The sequence below is a fragment of the Cervus canadensis genome, chromosome X (genome assembly GCF_019320065.1).
Source record: "Cervus canadensis isolate Bull #8, Minnesota chromosome X, ASM1932006v1, whole genome shotgun sequence".
NCBI classification, from domain to species: domain Eukaryota; kingdom Metazoa; phylum Chordata; class Mammalia; order Artiodactyla; family Cervidae; genus Cervus; species Cervus canadensis.
The window spans coordinates 43,155,410-43,182,285 of record NC_057419.1 but is presented as its reverse complement, the minus strand read 5'-3'; the positions used below and the strand labels follow the sequence as shown (position 1 = coordinate 43,182,285).

General features: G+C 39.8%; 1 protein-coding gene across 2 annotated transcripts in view; it reads right to left on the bottom strand.

The window, feature by feature from the left end:
* The window catches only part of MAOB (monoamine oxidase B), a 111,808-nt gene that overhangs the window by 46,659 nt on the left and 38,273 nt on the right, over nucleotides 1–26,876 (bottom strand). The window lies entirely within an intron of this gene.

Here is a 26,876-nt window from a genome sequence, read left to right as displayed (position 1 = left end):
CAGAAGTGGTATTGCTGGGTCATATGGCAGTTCTATTTCCAGTTTTTTAAGAAATCTCCACACTGTTCTCCATAGTGGCTGTACTAGTTTGCATTCCCACCAACAGTGTAAGAGGGTTCCCTTTTCTCCACACCTCTCCAGCATTTATTGCTTGTAGACTTTTGGATAGCAGCCATCCTGACTGGCGTGTAATGGTACCTTGTTGTGGTTTTGATTTGCATTTCTCTGATAATGAGTGATGTTGAGCATCTTTTCATGTGTTTGTTAGCCATCTGTATGTCTTCTTTGGAGAAATGTCTGTTTAGTTCTTTGGCCCATTTTTTGATTGGGTCATTTATTTTTCTGGAATTGAGCTGCAGGAGCTGCTTGTATATTTTTGAGATTAACTCTTTGTCCATTGCTTTGTTTGCTATTATTTTTTCTCATTCTGAAGGCTGTCTTTTTACCTTGCTTATAGTTTCCTTTGTTGTGCCAAAGCTTTTAAGTTTCATTAGGTCCCATTTGGTTTGTTTTGCTTTTATTTCCAATATTCTGGGCAGCTGGGTCATAGAGGATCCTGCTGTGATTTATGTCGGAGAGTGTTTTGCCTATGTTCTCCTCTAGGAGTTTTATAGTTTCTGGTCTTACATTTAGATCTTTAATCCATTTTGAGTTTATTTTTGTGTATGGTGTTAGAAGTTGTTCTAGTTGCATTCTTTTACAAGTGGTTGACCAGTTTTCCCAGCACCACTTATTAAAGAGGTTGTCTTTTTTACATTGTATATCCTTGCCTCCTTTGTGATGGATGTTAGTTTAAACAAATTCCAGGAGATGGTAAAGGACAGGGAAGCCTGGTGTGCTGCAGTCCATAGGGTCTCAAAGAGTCAGACACGACTGAGTGACTAAATTGACTGACTGATAATGCTTAAGGGTGATGTATATTTGACTGGTGTTTGACAATTGTTGGATAATGGGATGATTGGATGGGTGGATAGATGATTGATTGGATGAATAGTGCTACAGACTGAATATTTGTTTCCCCCTCTAATTTGTATGTTGAAGCCTAACCACTCCCCACCCCGCCCCGTGATGGTATGTGAAGGTGGGGGTCTTTGGGAGATGGTTATGAGGGCTTCATTCTCATGAATGAGATCAGCGCCCTTATAAAAGAACGTCTGGAAGCTTCTGCCAAGCAAGGACACAGTGAGCAGACAGCATCACCGGATCTGCCAGTGACCTTGATCTTGGACTTCCCGGCCTCCCGAACTGGTAGAAATAAATTTCTGTTGTTTATAAGCCATCCAGTCTATGGTATTTTGTTATAGCAACCCAAACGGACGAAGGCAAATAGTTTTAAAACAAGAAGAAGAATTCTTCACCGTCTGAAACAGAAGAGCGACTGAATGCTCTCTAAACACCATGAAACTTAATATCTTCTGAAAAAAAACTTAAAGTGTTTCAACTGGGAAACTGAAATTTGTAATTTTTCCCCCCACCAAAACTTTATCAGTATCTTTGTTCTCTTTACTTTCCTAATCTTTTCTAAATACACCTGCTGATGGAGATGGAGACCTCCACAGGAAATAGTTCCCAAGATAAGCCCATACATTTACCTCAAAGAATAAGAGTGTATTGAGAAGGATGCAGGATTTTGTGCCCCTAATCCTCTGCTACTTGTATTAGCCATTTCCAGCTGTATCACATTGCAAACCATCAGGACACATCACTGATGGCAAGAGGTTGTTTCCAAAGCAGAGTAACGCCCACAGCTAAAATCTATCTTCCTGAGTCATTTTTTTTCACTCCTTCAATTAATAGACACGTGTTTATTTGATCAAATTAGCACAGACACCTAAAATACCCCAATAAATATCATCTCTTTTTTTTATGGCATAAAATTTTGAACATTGCCAACACACTGCCCGACATCCGCCAGCACTAGCAAAATGCCAGAGTGTTTGGCCTTCCATAATGTGCTTTTCAAAAATAGAGACAGCTACCCAGCAGTTTTAGTTTTCCCAAGAGGAATCTTGGCTCGAATAAACACTATGTGTACCATTACAGTGTTAAGGATTATAAGAAAGCCAACAACTTGAAGCTGTGGTCCCTGCCCTTCTCTGGGACAAGGGACTGACGCTCTGTAGAAAACCACGTAATCTCTCCAGTAAAGCACACACATACAAACAATTCTGTATATTAAACCAGAGTATAACTGAAACTTAACTTGAGCCCTTTCTCAAGAGTCACGAATTTGAGGTTGAGAAAGCTTGATGACAACACTGAGCGTTGGTGAAATTAAGAAGCAACCAGAACTGCCATGTCCTGATAATGATGGTGCAACATAGTATAACCACTTTGGAAAACTCTTTGCCAGTATCTACTAAAGATGCTTATGCACACAGTTTATGACTCACTTCCAGGTGAACACGCAAGAAAATGGTCCCCAAGCACCTACACAAGAATGTGAAATGTCCATGAACATTTGTGTATTGACCCATTTTATAGAGGAGGAGAGTAAGTCTTAGGATAAACAACTTCCCCAGGATCACCCAGCTAATGAGAGGGGTTCAAGTTTAGCCGTGTTTAAAATCAAGCTGTTTCAGGTCAAGCTGGTTCCCCACTTCATGCCACCTCTCATGATGCAGCAGTGTTGCTGGGAGAAAGCCAATTCTGACTCCAAGTTGGAAACAGTTTCTTTGACTTGCTTTTCGTTGCTCTTGTTATTATAATCATACTTAATGTCTTCCCTGGAGAACCCTGACCCTCTGCTTGACTGTAAACTAAAGGGTCTTTGTTCAGCTCCTGGAGAGATAGCTTGTCCCTGCCCACCTGTGAATAGAAGAGATTAACACACCCCTTCCAAAGGCTGCTCCTTTGGAGATGTTTTGCAAGGCTGAAGACTCTTTCACTTTACTTCCCCACTGCCTTTCCCTCTCTATTCTGCCTTTTTACTTTAGTTACTTATTGCTTCTTTCTCTCTGATCTATAAAAGAACCTGGCATCCGGACCCCAATAAGATGGTGATTTTGAGGCGCTAGCGTGCCATCTTCTCAGTCTGCTGGCTCCCCAATTAAAGTCTCTTTTTGCCTCAACACCTCATCTCTCAGATTCATTGGCCTGTCACGCGGCAAGCAAAGTGAGCTTGGACTCCGTAACAGCAGGAGATCCAAGATCTGGATGGTCACAAGGGCATAAACAACAGCAGACACCAATGTGGCCCACTTCACTGTCATTCCACTCTGTCTGCTTAAATGTGTTTGTGACTTTTAAAGTCCCAAGCAAAGGATAACTATCAAATTAGAACTGAGACTATATTTAGCTAAATGATGAAGAGAATTAAGATCATTTTACTGATAGGCTTGGATGTTGCTGTGCTTAGTCGCTCAGTCGTGTCCAACTCTTTGAGACCCCATGGTCTGTAGTCCACCAGGTTCCTCTGCCCATGGGGATTCTCTAGGCAAGAATACTGAGAGGGTTGCCATGCTCTCCTCCAGGGGATCTTCCCAACCCAGTGATCAAACCCAGGTCTCCTGCATTGCACTTGGATTCTTTACCATCTGAGCCACCAGGGAAGCCTAATGATAGGCTTGGATAGGCCCAGAAAAAAAATCTCTAGGCATCATATTTTTAAGTGCTAAGAACATTAGGACAATTTATTTCAATCACTGACAGCATACTGACCACAGATATGAGACAAGCACCATGTGACCCTCTGAAGACACAGAAATGAAATAAGACACAATCCCAGGCTCAACGAGCTTCAAAGTCTAGTTGGAGAGCAGGTCCATGGAAACAGTTACAGCACCATAATTACAACATGGCACATGGTTGACTTCATGGTGTCACCTGGCTACATGGCTGTAAAGGGAGCTTTGCAGAGTGCAGTCAGCAGGATTCATGAGGTCATCTGCCTGCGTGCATGCTCAGTCACTTCAGTCATGTCAACTCTTTGCCACTCCATGGGCTGAAGCCTGCCAGGCTCCTCTGCCCATGGGGATTCTCCAGGCAAGAACACTGGAGTGGGTTGCCATGCCCTCCTCCAAGGGATCTTCCTGACCCAGAGATCGAACCTGCGTCTCCTTCCTCTCCTGCACTGCATGCAGATTCTTTACCCCTGAGCCACAAAGGAAGTCCCGTGACTGCACCTATCTTACCCCCAAACACCCCTATGCATATCCATCCAGAGCCATTCTGTTAGCCAGGGGGCTAAGTCTACAAAAGCTCCAATAAGTAAAACTTGGTCTAGAACTATGTAAGAGCAGAGTGGTCTACCCAAATGGTCAATATGGTGGATGCTGTGATGAGCTTGCCCATCTCCCCACCCAGAAGTAAGGGTCTTATTTCTTTACCTGCTAAGAGTGTTCCTGGCAGGCAGCCCTTGGCTCTTAGCTTCCTTCAGAGATGACCCCAGCTGCAGAAAAAACCACTTTACCCAAGGTCATGCTCCCTTCTCTGAGCAACACACTTGCAGTGACTGACTGATGTGAGGGCAGAGAGGTCTTGTCCTCCCGCCCCGGTCAGGACAGCTCTGAAGTGTCATCCCATCTTCAGAATTCCTTGCAGGGTGGGCTGAGGATTCCACTGAAAATATATCACAGTTTGACTTCTCCCTCTGCTGGGTCCTGCCTCTTTCCCCTACCATCCACAGCTGTTGATGCCCAGAGCACGCCCCAATAACCCTCCAGCATGCTATAGACATTACTTTGCCAACAAAGGTCTGTCTAGTCAAGGCTATGGTTTTTCCAGTAGTCATGTATGGATGTGAGAGTTGGACTATAAAGAAAGCTGAGCGCCAAAGAATTGATTCTTTTGAACTGTGGTGTTGGAGAAGACTCTTGAGAGTCCCTTGGACTGCAAGGAGATCCAACCAGTCCATCCTAAAGGAGATCAGCCCTGAATATTCATCGGAAGGACAGATGTTAAAGCTGAAACTCCAATACTTTGGCCACCTGTTGTGAAGAGCTGACTCATTTGAAAAGCCCCTGACGCTGGGAAAGATTGAAGATGGAAGGAGAAGGGGACGAGAGAGGACGAGATGGTTGGATGGCATCACTGACTCAATGGACATGAGTTTGAGTAAACTCCAGGAGTTGGTGATTGACAGGGATGCCTGGCGTGCTGCAGTCCATGGGGTTACAAAGAGTTGGACACGACTAAGCGACTGAAGTGAAGTGAAGCGATGCTCCTCTCCATCTCAGAGATCTGCTTCCTGGGAAACTCCCTCGTAACAGCCATTCAACGGAATGGACACAACAGACTATAGCAATGTCTAAAGACTCTCAATCTGCAGGCTCTGGGGGTGGGGGAGGGGGTAAATCTCAGGAAAATATATAGAACCAGGTACAATGGGACCCCCTTTGAGAATATGGGTTTTCTTTGGGGAGGATTCGTGAGGAGGTCCCAATCTTCTTCTCCGTGATCCTGACCAGAGACTTGCTAAAGGAAATAAGAAATACAGCCATAGTTGTTACAAACATATTCAGATAGGTTAACAGACAGACAGGGGGAATTGAGAGGAGAAAGATTGTAATCAAATCTAAGTGAAACTGAGCAGGACCCTGCAGGACTTCCAGATACAAATCCTTTCCGAGTCCCACCCCCAGTCCCTGTTTCTTGTTTGTGGGGCCTCCCAGGCAGCTCAGTGGTAGAGTCTGCCTGCCAATGCAGAAGCCACAGGATACACAGGTTTGATCCCTGGGTATGGAAGATCCTCTGGAGGAGGAATTGGTAGCCCACTCCAGTATTTTGCCTGGAGAATCCCATGGATGGAGGAGCCTGGTGGGGTACAGTGCACGGGGTCTCAAGGAGTTGGACATGACTAAGCATGCATGCATGTTTCATGTTCACAGGAAATAGGCTTCATTCAGCCTCCCTGACCTTTTCAGAGTTCCAAGGGTGCTGATCAAGGAAGGGAGGGAATGCAGAAACAAAGGAAGAGGAATCAAGAAACAATTTGTTGTTGTTGTTCAGTGGTTAAGTCTTAACCAACTCTTTGCAGCTGAATAAGAAACAATAGCATGGCCATTAAAGCAGGGTCCTGGTTCCTGCTCAAGGAATATACATAATATCTTTGAGGTCTTCTGCAGGAATTAAGGCCCCCATGACCCTCCAGACTTCAATCAACTAAAACTTGGCCTCTGTCGACCTTGGTCCCAATTCTATGCTGAATTCTCCTTTGCTCAAGCCCTTTCATGAATATGCATGTACCTTTAACTTAATTTTGTTGGGGGCTTCCCTGGTAGCTCAGCTGGTAAAGAATTCGCCTGTAATGCAGGAGATCCTGCTTCGATTTCTGGGTCAGGAAGTTTCCCTGGAGAAGGGATAATCTACCTGCTCCAGTATTCTGGGGCTTCCCTGGTGGCTCAGATGGTAAAGAATGCACCCCAATGAGGGAGACCTGGGTTCGAACCCTAGATTGGGAAGATAACCTGGAGGAGAGCATGGCAATCCACTCCAGTATTTCTGCCTAGAGAATCCTCATGGACAGGAGCCTGGCCGGATATATACATTCCATGGGGTCACAAAGAGTCGAACACGACTGAATGACTAAGCCAGCACAATTTTGCTGTTGGGAGACACTGATTTGGGAAAGATCCCTAGTGTTCTTCTTTGCTGCAAGTAATAATAAATTCTCCTTCACTTTGACTTGGGTGTGTCTATTGGCTTGACACCCATGAGTAAACCAAGTTTTCAGGTGACTGAAGGCCTACAAAGCAAAACTCACTTTTATATCATACGTCATAATTTTAAAATCTCATTGAGGTCACATAGAGGTTTGCACCAGGAGCAAGAGTGAATTTGCTATCATAAAAGTATCTCCAAGGACTTAAAAAAAATAATTCCTATTGAATGTTTTGAGTTATTTAGGCAAGAACCTGGTAGTTAAAATCCACATGGTCTCCAAATTCCAATAAATTTTAAACAAATCTAAATATTTAAATCTTCCCTTCCATGCAGTTTTAACATGCTCTGTTAGCTGCATTAACTTATACACAATCTTAAATTAGAGAAAAGATCATTGTAGTCTCACTAAAAGACTTTATAAAATCCTCCATAAATAATTTACATGAAATATAGTTTTCTCAGCTCTAATATTAGAGTTTAATTAATAAATCCAATGTGGCTTTTCATAGGGAAAAATACATCAAATGCTTATTAAAATAGCCATTACTGAAGAGCTGTAAGAGCTTATATAGATATTTGGAAAATGCTACTTTAATAGTGTGATATTGTGATAATATACATTTGGTCTTTATCTCAAGTTCCTGGCACAAGAGCTTCTAAAACCTTTAGGAATTCTTGAGCAACAGGGGTGAGAAGAGTGTCTTTTGTTATTCCTAACAAGCCCCCTTCAACCAAACCAGAGTTTATGCTAATGAGGGTGACTCTTAATGGTTCTTTAGGTAGCTTCTGGATGGGAGCTGGTTGCCAAGGAAACCCACCACGTGAAGAGAGGGTTGGAACTTTCAGCCCCGCCCCAGAACCTCCAGGGAGGAAGGGGGTTGCTGATTATTGATGTAATCAAATGCCCAGTGATTTAATCAATCACGCCTACATAATGAAAACTCTATAAAACTCCCGATGAAGGGAGTTCAGAGAGCTCAGGTCAGTGAACTAAAATGCAACCATATGCCTAGAGGGTGGTATACACCAATTCCTTGGGGACAGATGCTACTGCACTTCCAGACCTCACCCTGTGTACCTTCTCATCTGGTTGTTCATTTGTATCCTTTATAATAAAACCAGTAATAGTAAACTGTTTTCTCTGAATTCTGTGGGCTGTTCTAGCAAATTTTCGAACCTGAAGAGTGTGTCCTGGGAACCTTTGAATTTCTATTGGTCAGTCGGAAGTAGGTGAGGCCAGGAAATTTCAACTGGCATCAGAAGAGGGAGCAGTTTTGTGAGACTGAGCCCTTAACTTGTGGGGTTTATGCGAACTTCAAGTAGTTAGTGTCAGAATTGAATTGAACTGTAGGTTACCCAGTCAATGTGTAAAGAGTTAAAGAATTGGTTGGTGTGGGGAAAAAAAAACACACATTTTGTGTCAGAGGGGTTGTGAGTAAAAAATAGATCATAGGTGACTGAATTGTAGGACATTAAAGAAATTAAACACAATTAGTCCTGACAAAAAAGGGACACTGGCTTAGTAGTAAGTGTGGCCAACTCTTATTTTAGAATATTCAGACATCAGAAGTCACTTGAAAAAGATCCCTTATTGTGCCCAATTACACGCGATTAGAGATGAGAACACAGCTTGTGATGTCCAGCACTAGGCAACCATATGAACTCTGGCAAGCAACTTCCACTGTCTAATCTCTGTATAATATGGCTTTAAATAGAACCAATGTCATGGTGTCGTTGCTGGGAAGCAGTACATCTCTTAACAGAGTGCCTTGTCTATAGCAAATGGGTAAATACTGACTAATATCATCACTACTGTCCCTACACTTTTCTTTCCACAAAAAGTATCACCAATTAACCTTTTTTTAAATTAAAGTATAGTTGATTTACAATGTTGTGTTAATTTCTGCTACACAGCAAAGTGACTCAGTTATACATACATATACATGTTTTAAAACATATTCTTTTCCATTTTGGTTTACCATAGGATACTGACTATAGTTCTCTGTGCTATATACAGTAGGAACTCATTGTTTATCCATTCTGTGTATAATAGCTCAAAGCTCTTAACCCCAACCTTTCACCCCATCTCTCCCCAAACTCCCTCCCCTTTGGCAACCACCAGTCAGTTCTCTACTTCCCTGATTCTGTTTCTGTTTTGTAGATAGGTTCACTTGTGTCATGTTTTAGATTCCACAGATAAGTGATATATGGTATTTGTCTTTCTCTTTCTGACTTCACTTAGTATGATCATCTTTAGTTGTACTCATATTGCTGCAAATGGCATTATTTCATTCTTTTTTATTTACCAACTGTCATTTAGAGGCCAAGAGACTGAAAGAAACAGATTGCATAGAAAGAGGCTGATTCTCTGACCAACTGTAGGTAAGTTACTCTACACCGCTGACACTTTCATCATTTATAAAATGTGTGTAATAATACCTACCTCCAGGTCTGAAGAGAGGATTACATGAGATACTATATGTAAAGTTTAAGAAGGATACTAGTATTACTATTTTAGTAAATACAATATCTCTTTACAAACACATACTGACTCGATGGACATGAGTTTGAGCAAGCTCCTGGAGTTGGTGATGGACAGGGAAGCCTGGCATGCTGCAGTCCATGGGGTTGCAAAGAATCGGACACGACTGAGCAACTGAACTGAACTTTACAAACACAGTGCCCTGGGGTCCTCTAGGGGAATTCCACTGTGTGAGTCCCTGGAGGACTTTGCAGCAGAAGGCGCAAAGCTTCCTGCCCTTACGGTGTCACTCAGCATGCTGGGATTTACCAGCAGAAAACAATCAATCCCCACTGCTCACCCCAAAACACCCTTGTCAGGGAAGGTGTTCATCCAGCCACCTTCTCTGTCAAGGACTCTCTCAACCTCCTGACCTGGACCCTGAACTCCAGCCTCGGAGAGCAGCTCAGCTAATCCCAAACAACTGCACCCCTTTCCTAGTCCAACTGTAGCCTCACTGGGCTCACAGGTGCCAGACGACAGGTGCGTCCCTAGTCTTTCAAAGGTATTATCCAAATGCTTTTGATGTCCCTAAACTATATAGAGTAATGAGAAGATGAAAAAGCTCTTTGTAACTTGGGCACACACAACATCAAAGGGGAGAAAGAGAGAGATTAAGTCTCCTAAAAGAAATAATTTTTCTCACAATGGATTTTTCCTCAGATGTCAATTATTACCCTCTTTGGGTTACTATCATTTTGAAATCTGAGGATATATGATGATCTATGTCTGGAAAATATATGTCTAAAAAGTAAATTATAAAAAAAAAACCCACCTGAAAGGTTTTTCTGCCACATAAGATTTTATAAAATAGTAAAGGTACCTGATATTTATAACATCATTTTATATCTTATCATATTTAATTTTCATGACAACACTGGGAGTGGAAACTAGTAGTCCCTCTTTACAGACTAGAAATTGAGGGTTCTAAGAAACAGTAAATGATATATCTGGAGTCCATAGTGAATTTATTGAAAGCCCAGGACTTAACGAAGGGCCATGACTCCAGAGTTAGTCTGCCTTCGTCTATGGAGAGGTCCTCTCCCGAGATGGAAATTCATATTCTTGAATGTATCCAACACAACATGTATTCTACTTTCCACTGAATAACTCATCCAGTTCCAAAGTCAGCCACTGATTAACACCAGTAAGGATTTCAACTTTTCACTCCATAAATAGTTTGGGGCAAATTGTTTACTTTCTCTAACGGTACAGACTAAAACGATGATTCACTTTAGATGAGTCAGAAGATTTCAAGATTTCAAATGCAATGCTTTGAAATAAGAACTCCACATTGGAATAAATCAAAAGAGATTTTATGCATAAATAGAATGGTTTCCTTGGCCCCAAAATGAACATTGCTGCTATGGACATTAATCCCTGTGGTGGAATCTGGTAGAGAAGAGACACGGCAGGAGAAACTTGGAGTGAAATTCAGATGAAGAACGAGGCAAATCTGGCAAAGAGGCCACTCGTGAATTTTACATACACTCTGTAGACACTTTAAGGGAATTCAAACTTTACCAACCAGCCTGAGATGAAAGGAATATCCCAGAAGTATCTGTTCATTTGAAAAAAATTCTTATCAGAAACAAAGAGTTTTCAAAAAAATTCACTTAAGGGGTACTTCTGATGGATGTCCCTATGCTTAAAAAAACAACAACAACCCACCACTGCAGAAGGGAAGTCATGAGCAAGAAGAAGGTGGGTAAGAGAAATAAAGATTGTGATAGGCAAGCATCATAATTACCATCATCACCATGGATAACACTTTCTGGACCAGGAATTCTGGACCAGGCATTCTTCCAAGGATTTTACAAGTTTCATTCATTTCTCTCTCAACAACCCTACAAGGAAGGTGTTATCATTATCTTCATTTTAGATTAAGAAATAGAGGTGCAGAAAGATTAAGAAACTTGCCTCAAATTGCAGAGCCAATAAGTAGTGACTCAAATTCAAATTCAGATCCTCTGGCTTCTAAGCCTATGATCCTAATCTTTAATATTTATTGTAGTTTCTTTACAATGTTGTGTTTCTGCTGTATAGCAAAGTGGATCAGTTATACATATATCTCCTCTTTTTTAGATTTCCTTCCCATTTAGGTCACCACAGATCATTGAGTAGAGTTCCCTGTGCTGTACAGTAGGTTCTTATTGGTTATGTATTTTATACATAGTAGTGTGTGTATGTCCCAACCTCCCAGTTCATCCCACTTCCTTTCCCCTCTTGGTAGCCATAAGTTTATTTTCTATGTGTGTGATTCTATTTTTATACCTTGCAAATAAGTTCATCTGTAACATTTTTCTAGATTCCACATATAAATGAGGTTATATGATATTTGTCTTTTTCTTTCTGACTTACTGCACTCTGTACGACAATCTCTAGGTCCATCAATGTCGCTGCAAGTGGCACTATTTCATTCCCGATCTTTATATTATTACAGATGGGAGAGTTGTTTTTATCTTTTGATTTTTGTCCCCAAAATGTATTTTCAAGGCTATGGAGAACCTTAAAATGATACTGCCAACATATCTTCAAGCTGGTGGAAGATCATAGCAAAAGGCCATTGAGACAAAGGCTGTTTCATTCATAGTTAAGAGAGATACTCTTTAAGATGTCTTATATTTAAGATTTATTGTAATTAAGACATATTCACGGTCTCTGTTAAATTTATAAGCATTTACCTCTTTCTTCTTCTGGACATTATTTTCAATCATCTCACTTTTTCTGTCTCCAAGTCTATGTATTTACACTCAGGAAGTCTGTCACCATACAAGTATTTTTTCTTTCTTTGATCTGTATCATTTAGACTCACTTGAAATTAATCTATTAACTGAGACGGTTCCTAAAATACCTCTAACACCATTCATATGCATAGCTTCAATTGTAAAATTCCATTCAGGGATACTATCTCATACGGTTGTTTTAAATTCCAAAACAGTCCACAAGGTGCTAGCTAACTTATGCTGACTGAAACTAGATTTAAAGGATGATCATAGCAATGAGAAATGCAGACTGTCAAAGTATAGTTTCAAAACGCTCCCCTTCAAAGTTATTGAATGTCTGCTGACAACCCTTATGTCTCCTAAATGTACATAAAATAGAATGCTATGAGCTTCCAAGCTGGAGGACAGAGCAGGATCCTAAGAATATTTTTAATGAAATGAATATAACTAATTGTGATGACAGCTTAAGGCTTCACCATGTATGCTGAATTTTGCTTTTATGAGAAGCTCTAGGGTTGAATAAGCCATATATTCTTAAAAGCTATGATAATATATGGCATTTTTTTATTTCAGCAAGCTCTTGGTTAAATGCCTCAATGAAGCAAAAGGATCAGCCCTTCACAGGAAAGGATGTGTGTTCTTCTCTTGTATCTGCCCCAAAGAAAAAGCAGAGTGGTGGCTGGGGGGAATTGACATCTATGAAGAAGAAATACACACATAACCATGTGGTCATGTGCATATATGTATATGTGCCTACACACACACACAGAGTATCTATTTTCTCATGAGCAAACTTCTGTAGAATATAACTTTTAAAACAAAATTAAGATCATGTTACCTCTCTACTTAAAATCTTCCAGTGTGGATTTCCTTGGCAGTCCAGTGGTTAAGACTCTGTGCTTCCAATGCAGGGGCCTTGGGTTTGATCCCTGGTCAGGGATGCCACGAGATGGCCACTACATGCCACGAGATGGCCAAAAAAAAAAAAAAAATCTTCCTCTGGATTCTCATAACACCCAGAATAAAAACCAGTATTATTATAACTGCCTATAAGAACTGACCTTCCAGTGGGGTTGCTGGGGCTTGTGCATACTGAGTCAGGAAAACCCACCATGCTCGTCTCTTCCCAAGTCTATATTAATTAACAGTATGTTGGTAGGTTGACCTGAGCCACAGTGAAGTATTTACATCATGCAAACCCTACTGATTAGAGTTAGGTTTTTGTTGGAATGTCACCCCCTGGGTGAGGCCCTACTTTATTTGATATTTGATCCCACTCTCTTACACTCCCATACCTCCAATTATTTGTAGCACTTGGGACTTTCTGAAAAATAATATATATATTCATCCAAATATGGTTGAGCAGATGTTTTATTACACATTGCTTTAATGTATACGGGGGATTTAGCAGATCTGGTTAAAAAGTTTAAATCCTTCATAAAAATTTAATTAAATCTTGACATGGGAAAAGTAACAGGTTTTAAAAGCCAAAGCTTTCTGCATAATTCCACAAGTTGGTGGTTAACTGATTTTTAACTCTAAAATATATTTGAAAATTAACTCATATACCTATTAGAGTTGAGAGCGTTAAATTATAAATGAACTTTTAAAAAAGTTTCAGACAAAGAAATATATGAATTTTTGGTACATCTGAATTAACTTCACTTTTAATAAAATCCATATTTTATACCCTTTTTTATTTTGCATTTTTTCATATTTCTTGATTGTGCCTGAAAAGTAATATAAAACCAAACATGGTTAATCCTAATTCTATTTTAGGTATATAAGTTGGGTTTTCTATATATTTTGTTTGTTTACTACAAATTCTACCCAGTTAACACATAAGCTCCATGAACACAAGGATTTTTGTATGTTTTGTTTGCCTCTGTATTTGTAAGTTTATTTGTAACTTAATGGTGAACAAGTCTTTAGTTGTGAAATTCTGGTGGGAACTGGTGGTGGATGTATTGAGATGGAGGTAGGGTCTCCTGGTTTCTTGACATCAGATGAGGTAGGCATTTGTTATAAGACTAGATTTCTTGTGACTAAAATATTTCACTTTGTTCCTAAGAGCAATACCAAATCAAAGTCCGCCCAATTGTGTTCCTACAAGATAGGCTCACATGGGGTCGAAGATCCATTCTTTCAGTCATTCATGCCAAAAACATTTACCTAAAGCCTAACATGCACCAGGTCCTTATCCAAGTGTTGGAGGTATCTCAGTGGTCAAAATAGAAACAAAATTCTTCCCTCATGGAACTTATATTCTACTAGGAGAAAGCATATGAAAACTGAATACATGGGGATTTCCCTGTTGGTCCAGTGGTTAAGAATTCACCTTCCAGTGCAGGTGATGTGGGTTTGATCCCTGGTCACAGAACTAAGATTCCACATGCTGTGGGGCCACTAAGCCTGTGTGCCACAACTAGAGAGAAGCCTGCAGGCCACAATGAAAGATCCACATGCCTGCAACCAAGACCTAAGGCAACCAAAAATAAATAAGTATTTAAAAAGAAACACTAATACATACATAAATGATGCTAAGCATGTATAAATGCATTGGAAAAACAATAAAGCAGGGAAGGGATAAATTAGGAATAGAGAATATTAGGTGGGAGTGGGAGAGGCTACTCCTTAAGGTGAGGTTATCAGAGAAGGTCTCTCAGGAGGGGATCTTTGAGCTGAGACCTGAGACAGAGCATTCCAAATGGAAAAAACAGCAAGTATGTGTTGGTTATCTATTGATGCATAAAGAAATAGTCCATGTCAGAAAACATTAGCCTGTTCCTATCTCTTATAGTTCTATGGATTGACTGGGCTCAGCTGGGCAGTTGTCGCTTGAGGTTACTAGTGTGGCTTACGTCAGAGAATGGCTGGGACTGGAGTTATTTGAAAGCTTGACTGTGTTGGATGTCTAAGACAGCTTCACTGCCAAGTTTAGTGACTTGAAAGGTAAGGCTGGAAGGCAGCATTCAGCTGGGACAGGAGACTATATATTCAGCAGGGACAGGAGACTATGCATATGCGGTTTCTTCCAGCACAGCGGTCTCAGGGTATTTGGACTTCACATATGATGTAACTCAAAGGCTCCAAGAGTGACTGTTTCAAGAAAGAAGTGCTTTTGCCAGTTTTTTAAGTCCTGGACCCCCAAACTAGAACCGCATCACTTCCATCATACTCTACCTGTCAAATCAGCAACAGAGCCCTCTCAGCAGTGGTGGGTGGGGGGAGGTCATAGAATCCCCCTCCCCCTCCCCATGGGAGGGGTGTCAAAGAATATCTAGTCACTTTTTTTTAATGTTTTAAAAATTGAAATATAGTTAATTTACATTATATTAGTTCCAAGTATATAGCAAAGTGATTCATATACATGCATATATCTACATATGTATTATTTTCAGATTCTTTTCCATTATAGATATTACAAGACATTCATATAGTTCTCTGTTATACAGTAAATTCTTTTTGTTTATCTATTTTATATATAGTGATGTGTATCTGTTAATTACAACCTCCTAATTTACCACTCACTCCCACCTTTCCCCTTTGGTAACCATAAGTTTGTTTTTGAAGCCTGTGAGTCTGTTTCTCTTTTGTAAATAAATTCATTTGCATCATTGTTTCATATTTAATTTACTTCAAAGTGAAAAAGCCCTGGGATAGGAATAAACTTGACATACTAGAAGCCAGAGTGCCTGGAGACTAGAGTGACCTGGGTCAGGACACTGGAAGGGGCATAGCATGTAGGTAGTTGTAATCCGTAACAAAAATTTAGTTTCATTCATTCTAATTTATTTTTTACTGCTGTTTCTCTTCCAGGGTTCTACAGTCAAGAAATCAGCCTGTATTCATAGACAAAATGTCAAGAATGACCTGGGAAAAATGCCTGGAAGTAATAATGGAGAAATATGAGGTCCCTAAAATAGCATCAGTACAACCACCCTGGCCTTAGAAAAGAGAGGTAGGAGCTTAAAACAACCTGTTGTTTTTTAGAAGGACTCTCATCCTTTCTAATCCAAAGGATCAATGTCATTAGGTATCATAATGACCCCATTCAACTGCCAGAACACCTACCCTACATAGGTCACCCTTAAATACATAATTTTACCTTTTCTTTTCTGCCTTAGCATCAAGTTAGACATAGAGCAATGCTTCTTCTTCTAACTATATTATGTTTACAATTTGCAGTGGGAAAATGAAATAAATGTGAGACACATATATGGTTGTCTACTCTCAGACTGACCTGGTATAACAGAGTTCCAGCAGTCTTACCAGAATGAGCAACTTTAATACTTTCTTAAACTCCTGGATATGAATGAAATGAGATGGTTCAATATCTCTCTGAGATAGAGATACTGAGAGCCTCTGATTAAACCAAAAGGAAAGTTCGTGTCAGTGGCCTCCATGGGCTCCTAATGCCACCAGGAGATCACCTCCTGAGACCTCAGGAGGTGAAATGGAGGTTTAAAAAATCAGCAAGGAGGAATAAGACAGAAAAAAGGTAGCCTTAAGGAGCAAGACTCTGGGCAGAAAGAAGAGGGTTGAGTCCGCAGTTCAGTTCTGAGCACCTTTACCCTTTTCTTTGTTTTTCTTGAGACTTCCGCTCCTCTTACATAAGGATTTCTGGGGTTAGCACTGCAGCTATGGAGCCAACTACACAAACTCTGGAGTGAGGGGGATCATCACTTACCAATTGAGAGATCTTGAGTGAATCACCCAGACATCTTGTGCTGAAATGCCCTCATTTGTAAATAAGAGATAGTAATAGCTATATGGCTTTCCTGAGGATTAAGATAATGCATATCAAATGCTTAGAATGGTGCTTTGCACATATTTGAATCTCAAAAGGTGTTGGCTATTATTACATTCAATTTTGAACTGAGTTTCCAGGAACCACAAGGCACATATGTGTTTGATTCCATGTAAGAACCTAAACTATAGGTGACTGTGAATTGTAATTTTTTTTCTTGGTTTGTATGTGACTAGACACTGTCTGCACCAGCTGCCCTTAACATTTGCCAACTTAAAAAAGAGGGAACAGTAAATGTCAGCAGTAAAAGGCTCCAGGTCACTCTGCAGCCCTTTTGCTCAAAGCTTTGCATGGAGCAAAAGATGAAATGAATAAACATCTTTCACTTAACTATAGCCATATCTTCTCTACAGCTCATTACTTGTGGGAATTTTCCTTAACTCTATTTTAAAACAATAATAATTTATAACACTTTGGGCCAGTTCCATGGTTTCTCCAGAGTCAGTCACAGTCAGAGACAGTTTAACAACTTCATTAAAATAATATTAAAGTAATGCCACCATAGGAAAAGTATTTATGCTCTCCACAAAGTTAGTCCCTTAAATTTATTTAGCAGTGTCTTTCAAGGTTTTGAGACGTGTCCAAAGCGCTCTCTATGGAAGCATCTCTGACTACCTCAATCCTGTTTAATTCCAACTTGCTCACTGTCTTATACATGAAAACCTCAGGGACATGGCCTCTTTCTGGGTACCTAGGAGAGTTTTTTAAAAGGGATTCTAAGCTGGTTCGCTCTTAGGAAGCAACAGGCACATAAGGAATTGCACTCTGTTTATTTCTAAGTTCTTTGTGATGCCATACATTTGGAGTTGCCAGAATAAGCAAAATTAATCTATGCCACAATGCAGGGTTTTTGTTGTAATATTTAGACATGTTTTAGACAGACTTTTTAAAAAATTGAAGCTGGATTGGAAACATTTGGAAAAATACACAGAATCTGCTAACTTTCTAGGCCTCTGCGGTTCCCATACAGTAGCCACTAGAGCACTTAGTATGGGTATAGTCCAAATGGGCTTCCCTGGTGGCTCAGACGGTAAAGAATCTGCCTGCAATGCAGGAGACCCGGGTTTGATCCCTGGGCTGGGAAGATCCCCTGGAGAAGAGAATGGCAACCCACTCCAGTATTCTTGCCCGGAGAATTCCATGGGCAGAGGAGCCTGGAAGGCTACCATCCATGGGGTTGCAGAGTCAGACACAATTGAACAGCCAACACATTGTTGGTCCAGTGGCTAACATGTGCACTCCTAATGCAGGGGGGTCTGGATGTGATCCCTGGTCAGGGAAATAGATCCCGTGTGCCACAAGTAAGACCCAGTATAGCCAAATAAATACAAGTTTTTTTTTAATACGAGGAATAAATAAAGAAGACTGGATTTTACAGTAAGAGAAGATATATTTCACTGTATAAGGCACCTGTGGAAATATTTTCAGGGTGAGTTTACTGACCTGGTTTTCATTTGAAAAGAATTTGTATAGCTTTATCCTATCTGGTGTCTCACCATTTAAATTTTTACTTGGTAGTAAGAACCCTCAGAGCCTATTAGAAAAGTTTATTTTCAAAAGGAAAGGATTTTGTCATACATTGATATGAATCAGCCATAGAGTTACACGTATTACCCATCCGGGTGGAGAGGGAGGTGGGAAGGGGGATCGGGATGGCGAACACATGTAACTCCATGGCTGATTCATGTCAATGTATGACAAAACCCAAAAAATAAAAAATAAAAAAAAAGAAAAAAAGAAAAAAGGAAAGGAAACAGGCTCTATCAAAACATTCTTGGTATCTTCAGTGTCCCACAGTAGTCTTATTGGTGAAAATAATGTTAATCAGTGTCTTCTGTTCTCTTTTTTCTTTAAAATCTCAAAACACTAAATAGGACAGGTACAAATATCCACCTTTTGCAAATGGAAATCAAAGTACAAAGCAGAAATAACATGGCCAAGGTCACAAAAAAAGTCAGTGATGAAGTGTGTGTGTGTGTGTGTGTGTGTGTCTGTAGAATACACTGGGGAAATTCTGCAGCCCATTAATACCAGGATCAGAATCTTTGAGGGTCTGCATTCAAACAGCTGCTTTGGGATCTAGACTGTCTAAACTCAAAGGGTCAAAGCTCAGTAGCTAAGCCTGGCTGGAAGCAGTTTGGTTCTTGTTAATAGTTATGTCACCCAAGAGACTGCCGCCTGGGCATGTGAGAATAACAGAGATCTGCTAGAAACACTGGGCCTAACCTCTTCTCACAGACCATGAACTCTCAAAGTAGCATCTTTACGTAGAAAACAAATTATGGTTACTGAGGGGGAAAGGTATGGGGAGGCATAAATTAGGAGTTTGGAATTAGCAGATATATACTACTATATACAAAATAGATAACCAACAAATTCCTACTGTATAGCACAGGGAATTATATTCAGTATCTTGTCATAAAGTATAATGGAAAAGAATATGAAAAAGTAGAGTATTTGTCTAATTACACTTTAAAAATAAAAATGAAAGGAGCTCTTCATAAAAAGTTTGAGCAGTACTCAAAAATACAACGAAGAAGGCCACAAATTACTTCAAATCGTATTACTCCAGGTTAAAAAAAAATAGCTTATAACATGACATTCCAGACCTCTGTGTATGCATCTACAACATCAAAAGAAGGATGGATGGACGGTTGGTATGGATGGACAAGTGAACCAATGGATGACTGAGAGAAAGAGGAAGGAAACAGAAAAGTAAGAAATGAAGAGAAGAAGGAGCAAAGAAAGAAATACAAATATATGAGAATCAAATCAGATAATATTTGCTATTTTAATGACATGCATGAGTGCTTAGTTGCTTCAGTCAGAAGAAACACAAACTGAAGGGAACTGAAGAAAGGGTTAAACTTCAAATGCATGTTGCCTAAAACAAAAGAGCCCTGTAGCATAAAGTCAAAAGATCATAAAGATCATTAAGAGATTTGACTCTTTTTTTTATTAGCTACAAGTATAATTTTGGTATATACTGATTCCATGCTATGATGGAAAATTTCAAGTAACACTCATCTTTCCTATACTTCTTCCTTTCTCACCTTCCTCACATTCTGATTTTGTAGATTCCATAATGTTTTACCATATAAAGGTTTTCTTTAAAAAAACAAACTATAGTACATTTTGTACTACAATCATAATTCTTCTAATTCTTTATGTTTAAATCTTTATTTAAATGTATTTAATGTTCAGTGCCAATTTCATCCAAGCTGGTCCATTTCAGAGTTCTTTATTTGGAGTCACCATGTGATGATAACTCGAAGTGGAGCATTGCTAGGACAAAATTTTAAATTGTGTACCATTAGCTTAGTGGACCTGGTGCAAGTGCCCAGAAAAGAAATGGCACAGGATTGAAAGGTAGAGAAAGCAGTAGCTTAGTCGCATCCAACTCTTCATGACCGCATAGACTGGGGCCCACCAGGTTCCTCTGTCCATGGCATGTGTGGATTCTCCAGGCAAGAATATTGAAGTTGGTAGCAGGTGATATTCCTGACCCAGGGATCAAACTTGGATCTCCTGCATTAATAGGTAGATCCTTTACCGTCTAAGCCACCAGATAAAGTGGTAAGGCATTGGCAAAACTGTCACCTGGATGATTGGGAAAGCAGACCAAGTAACTTAACGACCTTGAAGCCCCAAGAGAAACTGTGGAAGTCCTTAGTGATTTTTTTACTTTGTAACACGTTTGCTTTCAGCAAAAGAGTAGTTCTGGGATTGAAGAGTCAGGAATGAATTTTTTTTTTGCCATCAGCCACCAATTTTCTTGCCATCAATTCTCAAATTTTATGATCTATGGCTGCAGTCTTTTCCTGGTTTAGCTGCACCATGGAAATATTTTTTCCCTTGCTTTATTTTATTTAATCACTGTGCCTTTTTTTGTTTCTTTTCATAATAAAAAAAATTTTGATTCCACAAATCCCACAACAACTTTACCTCAAATTGTCACAAACTCAATTATTTAGTCCTGTGCCTTGCATAGTAGTAACCTATATTAGATCTGTATTACATGTTAGACCATTTGAATAGAGTGGAGAAGCTTAATTAATGCAACCAATTGGCAAAATAGCCACTATATTGCAGAATGTTCTTGGGACAGAATATTGTATATCTATTTTAAATGGTATCTACAAAGAACTTCTAAGGACATTAGGAAATATCTGTGGATATTTGTAAGTGAAAAAAGCAAACCTAAAAACTTTATGTGAAAATACAAAAATAAGAATCCAAGAATGTCAAATGTAAACAAAATATGTTCTCTGTGTGTGTGGGAGGTAGGGGGCAGGGTGCTTAATCTTAAAGTACAAATAACAGACTTCTTTCTACTTTCAATGGCTTCCCTCACAGCTCAGTTGGTAAAGAATCTGCCTGCAATGCGGGAAACCTGGGTTCGATCACTAGATTTGGAAGATCCCCTGGGGAAAGGAAAGGCTACCCACTCCAGTATTCTAGCCTGGAGAATTCCATGGACTGTATAGCCCATGGGGTCGCAAAGAGTCGGACATGACCGAGCGACTTTCACTTTCTACTTCCAAACCACTTTTCACAAAATGTAATCAAGAAAGTGAGGAGGATACAGGACTTGGGAAGAAGTCAGCGGAATAACTGGAGTCAATTGCAGATAATTTTAAAGAAGGGAGGATCTTCAACAGGGTTTTTCCAAGATGCTAGAGTGTAAGTTTGGCAGGAAAGAAGGAGGACAAAGGCAGGTGCTGGGGTTCAGATGGAAATGACAGAAAGTCTCCCATACAGAGGACAGCGAGCTCTTTAATGTGTATTCTTGGCATCTCAGTTCATGCTCTGACTGCATCACTTCCTGCCATATGCAATTAATCTCTTTAGCCTTTACATTCTCATCTGTTAAATGGGGATAAAACTTCTAGCTATTTGAGACTCACATTTGTGAGGTCCAAATAAGATATCATGAGGACTTCCTTGGTGGTCCAGTGGTGAGGACTCCACTATAGCGGGTGTGGGTTCCATCCCTTGTCAGGGAATTAAGATCCCACATACCAAGCAGTCAAAAATAATAATAATTAAAAAAGAGGTCATGAGTGAAAGCACTTGGAAGGTTCTAGATGTCCATACCATAGCAACGTTCCCATTGTTATTATTTACTAGTCGAAGCAGAGGCCAATAGAAAGGCATGGGCTCTGCGAGGGTGTGGCAAGGTAGGCTAACATATTTTAGGCCATCTTCTACTTCGTGCCAATCCCTACAGGCTGCTGAAGCTTTGACTTACTACATGATCACCCTTGTTAGTCACCATCCTTTGATGAGTTGGGCCTCTGCCAACGCATCTCCTTTGGACTACTTGGCTTCCCAGGTGGCACAGTGGTAAAGAATCCACCTGTCAATGCCCTAGACACAAGAGACTAGGGTTTGATTCCTGGGTCAGAAAGATCCCCTGGCAAGCCACTCCAGTATTCTTGCCTGGAGAATTCCAAGGACAGAGGAGCCTGACGGGCTACAGTCCATGGGGTAGCAAAAAGTCAGACTGAGCACGCACATAGTCAAGTAGTTGGACTACCTGGCCATACTCCATGATGATACGGTACAGCTGCTGTAAACGTTTCCCACAAGATTTTAAGCCACAGGCTTGTTTCCTTTCGTGAACTTCACCACCATAACTGAATTCTATACATTCTCTACCCTCTACTTCCACTATAATTTAAAACTCTGTGTTACCCACAACTCTAACCATTGTTAAATTTATCCAGATGTGTGTGCATGTGTGTTTTTACATAGAAACTATGTTTACAGATTTTGGAGAAGGAAATGGCAACCCATTCCAGTATTCTTGCCTGGAAAATACCATGGACTGAAGATCCTGGAAGGCTACAGTTCATGGGGTCACAAAGAGTAGGACACAACTGAGCGACTTCACTTTCTTTACTGATTTCATCATATTTTAAATTCTAAAAAGGAATCTTGAAGGCTTAGAATAAATTCCTCTCGTATACCCAAACATTCCTCCACATTCAGCCACTGAAAGCATCATCCTCATCAATTACATGTCAAAAATCTGCCTTTTATAAACACAAATTAGCACTTTGATTTCCAGAAGAACCTAACATAAGCTTCAGAATGATCACTAGACAAACAGGTTTTGCCTGCTAAAGAGGAAATTACTATTCTACATATTTAGAGGGGGGGATATTCCAGTGATGATAAGACATATCTGTTTCCAACAAATAAGAAATGAAGTGGAGTGGGGGTGGGTATGGAAGAGAAGGTTCAGGAAGCCCATCTCAGAACCAGCGAGCTCTGGGTGACATGTGTGAAGTTCATGGGAAAACGGCAGCTGTTCCTGGGTGAGATACAAAATTTTGTCCAGCCTGTTCCTGGATTCTTCTGTCATTGTGAGAAAAGCAAGTACACCCTTGACTTTGATCCAGGCTTCTCTGGATTAATAATGTTGGAGGGAGAGGCATGCTGAAGGGCATACTAAGAGTCTGAAGAAGACTGGACGCTCCTGGTCTGTTGATTTCTGCAAGATACTGAGGTCCTACATCTTACAATGGTTTTCATTCTCCAAATGCAATTCAAATTTGAATATTTTCTTTTTCAATGTCTCCTCTAATTCTCTCCCCAACACGGAGAGACAGTGATCTCTTCCAAGAAGTTCACCCAACTGGTCTGATCGCTAGAGATCTAGTTTCTACTCTATGCCTTCATGTGCTCTTGGGGGTACCATAGTTTCTATTGGCTTTCGGTGTTCTTAACAAATGGAAAAGTTCTGCCAAATGGTGCCTCCTCCACAAAGTTGTTTAAGCAATAGCAGTTGTAGCAGCAACACGTAGGCAAAGTATTTTAGAAATGGCTCCTCATCCCTTCAAGCATTGATATTGACCACATACAACACAAAAGCGACTTTGACAGTGATCTTGGCTTCTGCTCATTGGGAAGTAGACTAAGACCAGAGCATTTTTTTTTCTTTCTCAGTTTATCACAAGAGGTGAAGGTTGGAAACACACAACTATCAGTGTGAAGTTGGACTCTTAAGTTTAAGTCATGCTACATCTTTACATTCACCAGACTCCTAACAGTTCAGCCTTTGGGCCTAAAGCAGTTGCATGCATACTTTCACTTGACACTAATTCTAAATTTCAGACTTATAAAACTCCTGAGACAGAGAAACACTAAATGTCAATAGCCTACATTGTACAAAACCCCTTCAAAGTATGAGCCTGAAAGAATAAAAAACAAACAACACAATAACCACACATGTGAGCATGCAAACACACACACACATACACACACACTAGATAAAAGAGGAAGAGGTGCAAGGCAAAATGCAGCAACATTCCTTAAGAGGTTTATATTTCTTGTATTTTTCTCTTTAATTATGAGTTAGTCCCTAAAAGGGGACATTTTTCACAAGGCACTTCCAAGGCACGTAAACAACTGCCTTCTAAATCATCCTAGCAGAAATTAGCATGACTATCTGTGAAACAGATTATAAACTTGAGTAGATGTTTCACAATAATTGTTAAGCATGAAGGACTGTATCACTGATTTGAGAAGTGTGGAAAACACCTTCTAAATTATATAAATTTGAGCTGAAGTGATCATTTTCCCACTGATAATTAAATCCCCATATAGCTTGGTACCACATCTTCAATTCACGAACAAGGGTTTGGAAAGCCACTTTTTAGCAATGTAAGACAGATCTACTGTAGCACTAAAAATGAGTACCACTCAGTAGACAGAAACATTTCCGGAGATTAGAGGCAGAGAGCAAAACGTGCTATATATCACAACACACCAGGGGTTGATGCATGCTTGTTATGGGACAAGCATGGGCACAACCCAACTGTCAACAGACCACTTCTAGTACTATCAGAGAACTGGTGATACTGGGGGTCCTCGTTTCTTGGAAAAAACATCCTTCCTTTGGATAGCTAGCCTATCACGGGCTGCTATAGCCCCTCACCCCTCTATGTGAGTAGCTCCATCCATTTCACCAGTTTCAATTCCAACCACCACCTTCAAACTCTTTAGCTTAATGTTATTAAGGCTACATGTAAAACTCTGTCTTACGTTAATAATAATGTAAGAAATTGAAAAAAACAGAGTCCTTGAGCAGGCTGATTTGAATAGCAGGATCTGACAATATGAGAAGTAACACACTCGATACTCTTGAGATTCTTAGGCTTTGGGTTGAGAAATACAATGCAGGTCCACTGAAGAAACGAGGCACAAATATACTAGATATTTGCATGAATCGTTGTTTGCATTTGGGAACAGTAGTTGTTGAAATAGGTAATAGGTAATGTCCAAATGGCTAAAGTACCTCCTACCATTACAGAGGAAACAAATTTCTGAACTACGTTCTTTGTCGGAGATCAGATGTCAGAGCTCTGGTCAATAATTCCAGAAATGGATGGAAGCATCTGAGATGCTTTTTACAGATTCAAAAGAAGAAAAACAACATATGAGCAAAGACATGGAGGTGATGATGGTGGAGAACAAATTTTTAGTTTAGGGAGGACTTCTTGGCTCTAAAATCTTTATTATTATTTATTATCATGTAACACTTCACTGGATACAACCAGTTTTCAGTGGACTAAAAACTGAAATCTTTCATAAATTCATTAGTGCCTTAATTGTCTCAGGATGAGAATTAAAGAGTAACTATATCAAACATATACACATATGCATATGTATACAATATTTTTAAGTATACTGATATTTCTTATTTCCTCCAGCAGAGGTCAGAAAATAGCAACATAGGAACATGAAAATCTATGTACCAAAAGAATATTTTAGAGTGATTTTCTCTAGATGAGATTATTGAAGGGGTTTTTTAATTGTTTTTCTCTACCCAAGTTTTCTTCTTATATTTTTACAAAAAACCTGCTTTCCTTTTGTAATAATTAGAAAGCAATAACATTCATTTGAATTTCATGAAGACCAACATTGGCATATATATTTATTCTCTATCAAATCAGAGATAGTGCTTAATTATTTTCTTAGCTGCATGTGGATTATATGAAATAGCTAAAGAAAGAAGCATATTTGGTCATCATTCTGAAAAATTCAAGTATAACATCCTTGCCACAGTTGATGACTGTGAGCAATCTCTTTCAAACAAGGAACATAGTGTTGGCGGAAAGATTTCCAGAAAAACAAAGTGTCCTGAACATAGCCCCTGACTGCCAAGAAACCCTGCCCACACAAAGACAGAAAAATGAATTTAATTTCTAGTCATCATCTCCTTTGTCCAGAGAAATCTAAAAGAGATCCTAATGTTCTGGGAATTCAGTCTCTGCAAGTCTTAAATGTTAGGACATGAAGACAGAAGAAATCAGTCAAGATGATCTACATATAAAAGCCAGGAACACAATGAACGATGTTTACAAAGAGTTGCTGATGAATGTTCAATAAATCACGCTATCACCATGCTTCATTTTCATTTCTAATTCATGTGTCTCTTTTCCCACTAGACACATATGGAAGCAAGGTGAAAAGGCTCATAAAACAAAATCTGAAGGTCAAACAAAACATTTATTATAAATGTTACCCACATTATACCAAATCATATAGATTTTTATTTTCTGTTTCATTAAACAATTCACAACATATAGTCTATTGTTTGTCCTTCTTAATATTATCACCCACTAATAATATAACGTTGACACTATTATGTGATTCAAAACTAACTGTTGCTAGTTTCTTCTGTCTCCTAAGGGTGTAATTTTTTCCAGTGAGGAACTTGTCTCTATATTGCTCAATTCCATTTTAGGAGGTAAGTGAGGAAGAGAGAGGAAAGATTGAAATTAAAAATCTCTGCCAGTCCTTCTGTGGGACTTCAGAGTAGGGTCCAGCACAGGTGACTGTTTGTCAGAGAACATCAGTAATATTTTGGACCAAGACAGAGATGCTGGGAAAACAAAGATCAGGGAGTTGTGAGAAGAGTCTAAAGGGAGAAACATGGTGGGAGACTGGAATCCACAGAAAAATGTGGCCAGTGAGAAATCACCAAGGGCACCCTGTTTGAAGAGCTTCCTAGAATTACAATGTCCGATATTCAATTCTAAGTCGTTTCTGTGATTGAACCCCTCACCCCCACTGTTCAAAATTTCAGTCCAGTCTACTGGACTGGGGTGGTCCAAAGAAAGTCAAGACAAAGAGGTGAATTCGAACCTAGGTTGACATAGAGCAAAGGAAAGAAGAGAGTCACAGGCCATGAATGTGAATGCAT